The sequence below is a fragment of the Pteropus vampyrus genome, unplaced genomic scaffold, assembly GCF_000151845.1.
Source record: "Pteropus vampyrus isolate Shadow unplaced genomic scaffold, Pvam_2.0 Scaffold52, whole genome shotgun sequence".
NCBI classification, from domain to species: domain Eukaryota; kingdom Metazoa; phylum Chordata; class Mammalia; order Chiroptera; family Pteropodidae; genus Pteropus; species Pteropus vampyrus.
Genome location: NW_011888833.1, coordinates 1,134,943 through 1,146,173, shown reverse-complemented (window position 1 = coordinate 1,146,173; position 11,231 = coordinate 1,134,943). Strand labels below are relative to the sequence as shown.

At 51.3% G+C, this 11,231-nt stretch overlaps 1 protein-coding gene across 1 annotated transcript in view; it reads left to right on the top strand.

Moving 5' to 3' along the window:
* Positions 1 to 11,231, top strand: part of MTUS2 (microtubule associated scaffold protein 2) — a gene marked incomplete at its 5' end in the record, with an annotated part of 313,112 nt that overhangs the window by 264,795 nt on the left and 37,086 nt on the right. The gene's annotated exons all lie outside the window — the stretch shown is intronic.

The window sequence follows — 11,231 nt, the reverse complement described above, 5'->3', positions numbered from 1 at the left end:
TAAGTAGGGCCTTGAAAACGAGGAATGGAAAGAATGCCTTTTCCTGATACCTGTGAATGTGTGGAAAAGCAGTCATGTCTCGCGGACTAAGCCGGAGCACACCTGCCTAGACAGAGGCGTCTTGCCCCAGGCGGTGGTGGCCCGCTGCAGCCTTGCTGACGGCCATCATTTCTGCGTCTCTGTGGATGTAAAGACCGGGTGCTAACAGGTCACGGCGGAGCTCGCCAGGTCTCGCCTCTGCTCTTCGCAGATGGCAGCCTGGCCGTCCCTCTGCGCTGTGTGCTGTGACCGTGCCTCTCCATCTAGGCTCCATCCAGCCCAGCTTTGGGGGGTGACATGAAGCACTCTGTGTAAGATGCAGGTGTTCGTGGCCACCTGCCACTTCCACCCTGCCACGAAGTACTCTGTGACATAGATCAAGGTCAACAGCCCAAGTTTGGGTGGTTTAAAAAGGCTGGGGTTCAAGTGGAAACTCCCAGTCTTCGGCTGATAGGATGGTAGTGGTCAGTCTGAACCATAAGAGACGCTCCCCAGACCCTGGGCGTGTCACGAGGGATGGGATTTCACTTGAGGTCAAGACAGGCCACGCATTTGCCGACTTCCCCTTCTCGATCCCCTTTCTCCCTGGAGAACCTGCTCTTCCATCTCCCCAGGAAACAGCAAAGGTGACAGAAGCATGGCCCATTTACCCCCCTTGGCCTGCCACTCCTCTCTTCACAGTGCGAGGTCCTCCCCCAACCAGTGCAGTTTTGGGGACAGCCCGCTATGTGCAGGTGCGGCTTCCTCCAGGAGCCAGGGGACAGGAAGAGCCCCAGCCGTCCTGGGGGCGTGGCCCAGCGCCCCTTCCTCCAGGCCAGCTGTGCCCGTGGGCGTGGACCCTGAGGCCAGACCTCTCTGGGTGACCCGGACCCAAGGACAGGCCGTGGGCAGCGTGGTGACATCCTGACGTAGCTTCCCCGTCCCTTTTTTGTTAACCTCAAAAAAATTGCTTTTTCTTCACTGTGAATTTTGTGACCTTTTTGGGTCATTGGGAGAGGTCAACGATGGCCTCTCCTCCCGTCCAGGGGGCCCCGTGGGGAAACAGGAGATAACAGCTCTCCTTCCCGGCTGCGGGGCCCCTCCGCTTGCCACCCCCGCCCCGGGAGGAGCCCCAGGAGTGACCCGGGTGCAGGTTGAGGGAGGCCTTCCCGGGACGGTGGCAGCAGAGTTTGCGAGGGAAGCTCCCAGAACGCTAAGGTCCACAGGCCGTGCGCGTCCCCGTGGCGTGGGCGAGTTCTCAGGCAGTTCCGAGGCGTCACGGTCCCGAGCGTGGGCTTCCGAGACAAATGACCTGGGTGTGAGTAGAACGCGGTGGCTGAGCCCTCGGTCCCTCGGTCCCCTTCGTAGGAAGGGACGTCGATTAAAGAAGGTGCCGGTAAAAGGGCGTTCGGGAAAGCTGACTGCTTCACCGTTAGCTGCGCGGCCCCGGGCGTCTGCAAACAGAGGGTGAAAGCTTTCACTTTAGGGTGAAATTCCTCCCCAGAGGGACGTGTGCACCCCTATGGCCAAGCTTTGGATCGGGGAGGGCACCCCTGACCCAACTGGGGAGACCGTGCCAAACCTGGGGCTACATCCCTCTGTCCTTCTGGAAGCTTCTGGATGCAGCAGGCACCATGCAAGGATTACGCTGGGATTTTGTATTTAAGCCTTATTTCGTTTTTTGCATGAGTGCTAAGAATAGTCGCCTGCCGAGTGAAACAGCCATGGGGTGTGGGGGAGGGCAGAAGGCATGGCCATTCGGCCCAGCAGGAGGCGGTCGGTGTTAAATTCTGATGTCCAGAAATTCTAGTGTCTTGGCCTGCAGGTACTCCCCTGACAGGAGAAGAGAATTGAGCCTACAAACCAGAGCACAAATAGTCGTGTAGGAAGAGAGATGGTTGCCCCTCCCTCCTGACCAGCAGCCCTGCCTTTCGTTAGGTCTCTGGTCGGCCCAGTCTAACGGGCCACTGGAGCTGGGGGGCCAGTGAGGGCCTGGGGTGGTGGAGGAGGCGGAATTCCTAAAGGTTGTGAGCTCAGACCTAGAAGAAGCTGCAAAAAGTCAGAATAAAAGTTTAGGGGCGCTTATAGCAGCCCATCCCAGGACAGGGCTGGCCTGTCTCCCGAGACTCAGAATTACTGTGTAAACTTCTCACATCCATTACAACGCTGGTCTGAATTCCACCAGTACCTGCTCATAAGTAGCCATCAGTCACCCACACCCACACCCAGAAATTCAAGGCTTCGAGCATCGAGCCGGAATCACTTCCCGGCAGTCCTCAGCCCTGGTGCGGGCTAGGATCACCTGTGGTGCTTTGTAACACCCTGATGTCCAGAAACTACTCTAGGGCGACAGAATTGCAACATCTGAGACTGAGGTCTAAGCATTTCCTTAAATCCCCAAGGTGCTTACTCAGTATAGTGAAATTTGAGAATCAGCAAACGACACTGAAGGAACAGGTGTTTTTGATTTAGGTCGGGGACAGGGAGGAGGCAGTAGGTTTCTGGGATGGGCCTGGAAAGGTGGGGTCCTATACCGGGGAGCTCCGGGTCCTAGGGAGAGAAGCCCAGGTGGGTGGGGAAAGGCTGCAGAAAGGGAAGATGCAAAAGAAATTCCACCTGCTTTGAAATTGCGCGCGGGGTTGGCCTGGCCCCGGCCCCCGGAGAAAAGGGGAGGAGCACCCCTTTCCTCCTTCCTTCACCGTTACCGCCAGGCCAGGCTGTCGGCCCTGCATCAGCGCCCGTCAGCTTAGAGGGGCTTCGGGGCGCCAGCCACAGAAAGTAATCCCCCAGTGCGTCTGCTGACACACTGTACACTTCCAATAGTTTCCCATTTGTGACTTCCCTGGTAAAGCGACTACGGAATCTTCTGGACAGTGTGTAGCTCGAATGGTGCCCCTTAGCCTCTGCTTGGATGTGTGTTGTCCCACGCTGAGTGAGAATTTCTGATTGTAATAGTTTTAGGTAGGAATTTGCTGGCAGTTGACTCACAGGTAAACGCCGAGAGGGCCCCAAATGAGTGATGTTTGCCGACCCTGGATGTTGGGAGACTTTCCCACACCAACCACCACCCTCTGCCGCTGGGAGTCTAACACCTCCACCCCGACCCTAACTGTCCGGAGTGAGCGCAGACCCCATGGGTCAGGGCCAGTCCCACAAGGCTGCCCCACTTCAGATGCCAGCCTCAAGTCCCAGGGGCCACCTGGGTTCCTGATCTGGGCTGTCAATTCAGGGTTTCCCACAGTCCCCTCCGGTTCGATAAGTCACTAGAAGACTCACAGAACTCAGGAAAACACTATTTACCTTCACCAGCTCATCATAAAGGACCCAATTCAGGAACCGCCCATGGGAGATACGTAGGGAGGGGTCCTTGAGGGGAGGGGGTGTGGCACCCCAATGTCCCCACAAGACGCTCACTCGCCAGCACCTTGATGTGCTCCCCACATGAACGCCCCCACAGAGCCTCTGCTGTAGAGCTTTCATAACCCGACCTCCAGCTCCCCCTCCCCCGAGGTCGGAGGTCAGTGGGTAGGGACGAAATCGCCCCTTGAATCACCTGGCCTCTCTGATAACTGCCCCGTCTTGAGGCTGTCTGGCCACCCGCCACCCCGAAGTCACCCAATTAATATAAACTCCGGGGTGATGAAAGGAGCTATTCCTCTCGAAAGCGTCTCATCCTAAAGTCCCCCTCCAGGGACGGTGGCTCTCACCTTGTCTCTGGAGTTGGCCTTCACTGTGTCCATCCTCAGCAAACCCCAGGCTGGAATGATTCTGATCTGAGATGCAGTGAGTCACCAGAATCCAGCACCACGTCCAGGAAAGGATGAACAAAAATGCTAGAAATAGGTTTAATATTGCGGAGGGGGGTGGGTTTAATCACATTTTAACATTTCCCAGAAAATGTAGTTCTTAAAACGTGAGCTTAGATTTCTGTTCAGAGTGGCATTCTCCAAATTTGGAAGTCAAATAGTAAATAATTGAAGGGTCACTCTTGCACGTGTAAACGCTGACATATAAGATGTATAAGATATTCTTGCTAGAAGCAGGTTATTTCCTTTCAAGACCTTTGCTATAGGTTGTTTACTGCCCTCAGGTGAGTGTTTATGGTCCTCTCTCTAACAGAGCCGCCTTGTTAGAAAAACTGAGCCTTAAAAAAATACGGATTAGATAAACTCCATCAGACAGAAAAACACACAAAGCATAGCTAGGTTCAGATGGAGCCCTCTGGCCTACACTCCCAGTGGGCCCAGGGGTTCTCCTAGCTGGACCAGAAGTCCTGTTGAGATGTTCCCGCAGACTTCAGCTGGACTGACAGGAGCCCCACTATACACCCCTGGCCGGGCTCCTCCCTCGGAGCTGCTCAAAGTTGCAACCGTCTAAATTTGGTGTGAAATCGCATCTCACCTTTGAAGCTCTCGATCACTCCAGCTGTGCTCCGTCCGGCCTTATTTACCTGCCGCTGCCCCCAGGTCCCAGCGCCGATGGTCAGAGCTGCCTTCCGCTTCCACACGTGGCTCCTGCCACCCTCCCTTCACCCACGTCCTCTCCCGAGCCTGTGACAGCCTCTGCCCTGGCTGTTCCCGCCCCAAGCCAGGCCCAAGGACTTTCACCTTTCTGCCAGCTTCAGACTGACGATGGACTTTGCTTTCTTATTTCTACTGGACACTTTAAAAACACTTAGCACGAAATATAGTTTTAAAACAGAAAGCAGTGTTTCACAAAGCAATCATTCCGGACGCTCTCAGGTATTATACAGAAAGCTAAGTGGTTAAATTCACGTTTTGATTAAAGTCAGCCTATTGAAACAAAGCAAAATACAAAAAAAAAAACCTGGATGTTTTCTATAATATAAAGAGATATTAAAGCTTTGGTATAAAGGCATGATATAAACCTAAGTTCGTAGCAGCATGCACTGAATCGTTATGTATTATGTTTTTAAGTTACTAACTAGAATGGAATTTTCAGTTTATTCTCATTCATAACTAGCGACCAACACATACAACTAGCAACCAACAACACATACACCACTGTAAGTGTATGTGTGAGATGATTTTACCTTTCAGGGTTATACAGGAAAATTTGTCTTCTAATTTTATGATCATAACCCCTTATATTTCTGTAGTGCTTCGTACTTACCAAGCTCTGTCACACGATACATTTTATGTATTCATTCAAAGAACTTAATGAGGTAGGTGCCGGTATCCTTTACAGGAGACTGAGCCACAAACAGATGGAGCTTCCTAAGAGTGCACAGCCGGTATGGGGCAGAGGCGAGTCTTAAACACAGGTCGAGGATTCCTCTGCACACCGTATGTCAGTTTGTCACGGCATCCCCAGCCCAAATCTGGGGATTAACTTTTAATTTAGTAACTTTTAATTTGAAAAATCAGATAAACAAAATTAAATACCTTCCCCCACCAACCCAAGTCTACATGACTTCCACACGAGACCATAAAAGATGCTGGAAAGACACTGTCCAAACATAGAGCGTGATTATATGACACAGTAGATGTTAGTTGATCCCGGACTAATCCATTAGGGCTGGGCTCAGGGACAAGTAACCAACTCCCCAAACAGTGGCGGCTTAACCAGGGCAGGTTTTTCTTCCTCTCTTACATGGAGGAAGCACCCAGAGGCAGGTATGGGTCCACAGGGACCCAGGCTTCTGACAGCTCACTGTCCTATCCCCTCCCCCCTGGAACTGTGGCCCTTCTCCTCACGGTCCAATGTGCCGTCATCACGTCTACGTTCCAGGCAGCAGGATGAGGGAAGGAGCAGGTCGGCTGTCCTTGGGGGAAGGTTTCCATCACAGTTTCTATCACATTGGCCAGAACTGAGTCACAGAGCAAACCTTGTCAAAAGGGAGACTGGGAAATGTGCCCTCTCTCGACCTCGTCCAGATATTATTCTGTTACTCTGCAGAAAGGGGATGGCGGACGTGGGGGCTGTCGGCAGCCTGTGCTGTAGTGCCTGACTCGCCTCCGTCAGCAAGGTGAGGAGAACAGTCCCGTCACACTGGGCACATGACAGCAGAGGGTCTGGCAGGGTGTTCGGCGGAATAGTGGGGGGCTCGTTACGTGCTAAGTCCCTTAAACTCCAGATTAGATTCTGCTACCTTCCTTCCTCTCACGGCTTGAAAAAAGCCATTCAAAAAGCAAACAACTAAGAAAACACCTCAGAAAAACATAATTAATTAGTCTCGGGATCACAAAAAGAATGCGCGTTTTCCGATTTATAAGAATACCTTTTCTAGGCACACCAATGAAAAGACAGTATGTCAGGTCGGATAAAAAAAAAAAAAAAAAACCGCAAGACACGGTTATATGTGCTGCCTGAAGGAAACCCACTTGAAATATGAAGGCAGATCACTTAAAAGTAAAAGGATAGAAAAAATGATGCACAGTGCTAACACCAATCGAAAGAAAATCAGAGTGTGTGTATTAATATCGCACAACGTAAACTTCAGACCAGTGCTATTACTGCGGATGAAGATGGCCATGACACGATGAGCAAGGAGTCAGTTCACTGAGGAGGCGTAGCAATACTGAATATCCATGTTCCTAACGACAGAGCTTTCAAATCACGCGAAGCAAAGGCCGACAGAACTAAAAAGAGAAACAGAGAAACCCACGGTCGTGGCCGGAGGCTTCAGCGCCCCTCTCGTGGTGTCTCGGGCAGAAAATCGGCAGGTAAAAGCAGTGCCAGCCAACTCCGTCCATCCAACGGCGGCAGAATACACGTCGTTTTCAAAGGCCCGTGGAACATCGGACCAGATTTTGAGCCAGGAAAACAAACCTCAGATAATATCAAAGAATTGAAATCATGCAAAATGTTTTGGATGATAACAGAATCAGACTATAAATCAATAACGCGACAATACCGGGAAACCTCCAGACATTTGGAAATTAAACAACGTACTTTTAAAGAACACGTGGGGTTAAAGACAAACTAGAAAATAAGTTGACTTGAGTGAAAATAACGACACAGCGTATCGTATCGAAATCTGTGGATTGTGAAATTTTCTCTGATCAGCAGACTCGACTCTGATCAGAGTTGAATCTTATTCGATCTGCTCAGCAACATTGGCCAGGGGCGGGGGTGGAGAGAGGGACAATATGTACACTTACTGTCCCAGACTCTGTGGCAGGGAGGCAGGGAGTGTTATTTTAAATAAGGTTTGGTCGAGGAGGTTTAGTCCGCTGTGGAGACTTTCGAGCGTGATGATGTCACTTCCAACACACAGCTCTCTGCGAGATGGACGACTCAGCATGGCTGGGTGATGTCAACTGCCATGATTAGATTTCCTTTCAGTAAATGTAATTTTCTAAAGTCATTTCGGTTTCTGTCCCAAACAGGTGCTTACCCATGCACAGTAATATCAAAACTGCAAACTCCTTTAAATGTACCGGAGACCGGGTTGGTTGCCATGGAAAATACATCATCAGCTACAATTTCACGAAATTGCTGCTTTCTTCAGGACAATGATTTATTCCATTTGGCAACAACATACATTTTTTTTTAATCTATTTATAAAATCCTTTGATATCTATGCATATAGCAGATTCCAGTTATTTTATGTGGAGGTGTCTGTTTTCTGATCCTCTAAAACACTTACTCCCTTATGAATAAGGCTAATTCTGCTTTATGGTATATGTTAATGTTACTAGTTTTAAATCTGTGGGTTTGAACCTCACCTCACCATAATTGACTGATGAGAATAACTCAGGATACCAGGGGCTGCCCCTAACCGACCCTGGGGACAAGCAGACTCTTGAGACTTGGGGTCAGCTGTCCCCACAAAGTGGCGACTTCCTAAGTCCAATGTTTGTAGTGGCGGAGAGTTCACAGCGCCCTTTCACATACTATTCCATTTGATCCGGGAGAAAGGGAAGGTAGATGATACCACCATCGTTTTCACGATGGATCAATCGTGGCGACAGCAAGTAAAAGCAAACCCCACGTCATATGCCCAGGAGGACTGACAGCCGGGTTCTTACCTCGTTCCGGCGTGACCCTACTGTGCTGCCTTCGTGTCGTGAGATCTCAGCTGGTGTCTCGGGAAGATCACAGAAAGCAAGAGAAACACATGATGTGCTATGCAGATCTCACCCCACAATTACTGAGCGCTCCTTGCAAAGGATCTGTTTTCAGTGACAACCGCACGCAAATCACGCAGCCATCACCTCCCCTTGCGAGTTTCTCATGCATGCAGATTCCGTCTTTCTTTTCTTTGTATTTTGAGCCCCGGCCAAGGGCTGAACACATTGAATGTGGACCATTCACAGCTTCATTTTATAAACTCGATCGAACCCAGGAGACATACCTGTTAGTGTGCCGGGCGGAAAGGATGTGACACGGCCTCTGACCCCGGGGAGCACCTGCGTGTTGGAGAGACAGATGCCTAAGCAGGCCATTTAAAGCCAGTGTGCCGAGCAAGGCGCGGGGGTCTGGGAGTTCAGAGAACGGTTCAGAGCCCAGTCAGGGGTCCAGGAAAGTCTCTTAGGGGTAAAACGGCTGAGCGTAAAGGAAATGGGGGTGGGGGTGGTCATTGAGGAAGTGATTCTTCCATACACCTGATCAGTTACAGAGAGAGCCGTAACTAATGGTGTCAGTGACTTAATCTCTCCATTCGGAAACGGGAGAAGTAGTGAGGACAATTAGTTTTCCATGTGCCATCCCTTAGCAAGAGGAATGAGACAAATGAGCTCGTGTTTATAAAAGTCTCTGAATGACTTGCATAGAAAGCGGGGGCAGCGTTCAGGATAAAAGACTCAAATGGTTCTCACATCCAGATTTTTTAACATTGGATTCTTCTCGTCTTGCCGAATGCCGTTATCAATTATTCTCATCTGCAGACCGTGTTCATTCAAATAACTAGGGCCGTGTTTGGGTACCGACAAATACCATCAATCTATTTGCTTAATTTGTCTGTTTACTTGGACAAAATAATATGTATATTGCAGTATATGTTTATGTAATATTTGGGTCACTCTTTTGGACCAAAATTGCAGTTCTTCAGCCAAATGCGAGGCCTTTGGGAAGTTAATTCTGGGACAGCAGATGGTAACTAGACCAAGTCTGTGCTGCAAGAAACCACGTAAAGACTCATAAGGTTTCAGTAATGACGAATCTGTTTCCGATCTCAGGGATCCTTAATGTGACAGTTTTCTTTAAAAAAAAAAAAAAAAAGAGCCCAGCTGGTGATGAGGAGCACGGTCAGAGTTAGCTAATAGGAGTGACGGGTCCAGGCGGAGGACTGGCCGCCAGTGAGGCACAGGTGTTCCCCTCGGTGGGTTGCCATGGCATAGCAACGCTGGTCTGGATGTCGAGGAAACACCTTTTAACTAAGTTTACTAGAGCCTGATGTAGAAAACGAAAATACCAATTGATTAATTTATGATGAGAACTACATCTCTCAGGCAGATCTACCTAGAAGCTAATACCGTAATCAGAAGGCTGCTTGGTGGGCCAGCATCAATCGTATGCTATAAATTACAATGGCATCTCGCTGACATGACCTTGGGCAGCCATCTGCATGGCGCTTGCTTTCCTGGGACCTTAATTCTTAGCCAGGGACCCCCAAAGGAAAAGATGAGAGCCTATCAGAACCAGCTGGGAGCTTTTACCAACTACCCAGACTTCTGCTTCCAGCCATAATAGAGTAGCGAGCACCGGACTTGATGCCCCACTCTACGGAGCTATGAGACAGGCAAAACATACGAGGCAGCTGTTTCGAGCACTGGGCGTTGTGCACCACAGGTCTGTCGTGCTCGAGGGAAGGGAAACACACCACGAGCCACGCTAGCCCCTGCTCTCTGCCTGGGGCCACTTACCAGCCCACGGCACGGAGAGGTGCGCCAGGCAATGGCCACCATCTCGCCAAAGAAGCAGATGGCAGAGTTCAAGGTGACTGAAGTAGGTAGACGCTGTGAGTCTGAGCGCGGCAGAGAAGTGAGCTGAGCTGAGCAGAGCAGAGCAGGGCCCCGGGAGTTTGTAGGGGGTCCCCACAGGTTCTTAGATGAAGGCTGGGCTGTGTATACAGGGAGGAGCTTTATCCAGAGATAAGAAAGCTACAATCCATGGACCCAGAGAGTCTGTCGTCAGTGGGAAGACGGCATGTTAGCAAATGAGGGCGACATGGAAATGAAGTAAGCGGCTCTGTCCTTCAGCTGTCCGTCCTCGCTGCTGCTCCAGGCCCTCTCTCCTGCCCATCTCCCGTGGCCTCCCTGGCGACCCATCTATTGCCGTGGCTTTGACCCCTGCCTAAGCCACTCCCTCCCAAATCCAGGTCCCTAGCTCCTGTCTGTCTCGGTGAAACACAGGCAGTTCAGCGCCTCACGGTCAAACGGCTTCCTCTCTACCACCCCGCACCCCCCCACCTCACGGCAAAACAAAACGAAATCTCTCCTCCCTCCTGTATTCCGAAATTAGTTCAAGCACCGGCTAAACTGCTGTGACAAAGAGACCCCCACATAGAATGGCATGAATGATGTAGAGGGGTGTTTTTCTCTCATGTGGTAGTTCAAAAGATTAGAGGCCCAGCGACGGCCACGCGTCCCTGTCCCACTGTCCCCAAAGCCCTCGTCCCCGCCGGTGTGGGCGGGGCCGATGGACACAGGAGCACAGCACACCGAGGGAGGGGAAGGAGAGAAAGTCAAGGGCGAGCAGCTTCGTTACGGGATGCGATCCAGACACTGCCATATCGCTTCTTCACGTGCCTTTGACCCACGCAGAGCCACGTGGGCGCACGCGGCTACGAGGCAGGCGGCAAGACGGGGCCTCCCGCAGGGCAGCCCCTCGCGCTAAAACCTGGAGCGCCCCGTCAGCGAAAGGAAGAGGAGGAGGAGCAGGACAGGAACAGGCTCCAGCACCATTTTTTCGCTCCGTTTCCGACACCGCAGCTCCCAGAGTGAACTAATCCAGGAAGCTGGCTGGGGTCGTCACCCTCCGGCTCTCCCTGTCCCTCGTGCTCGACGTCCAGTGCTCTGATCGCCAGGTCCTGCTGATTAGGATTCGAGGTCTGTCCAAATTCTCTCCTCTCCCCCCTCATTCCTGTAGGGACTCGTCTCTCCTTTTGCAAAAACCTCCTGCCGGTCTCCTCACGACCCCGCATGCCCTCAGCTCCATCTCCTCCCGTGACTAAGGTCCGTCGGTGACCAGAAACATGCTCGCCTGTGACAAGGACAGCGGCCACCTCTCGCTGGCGTGTCTAGGGT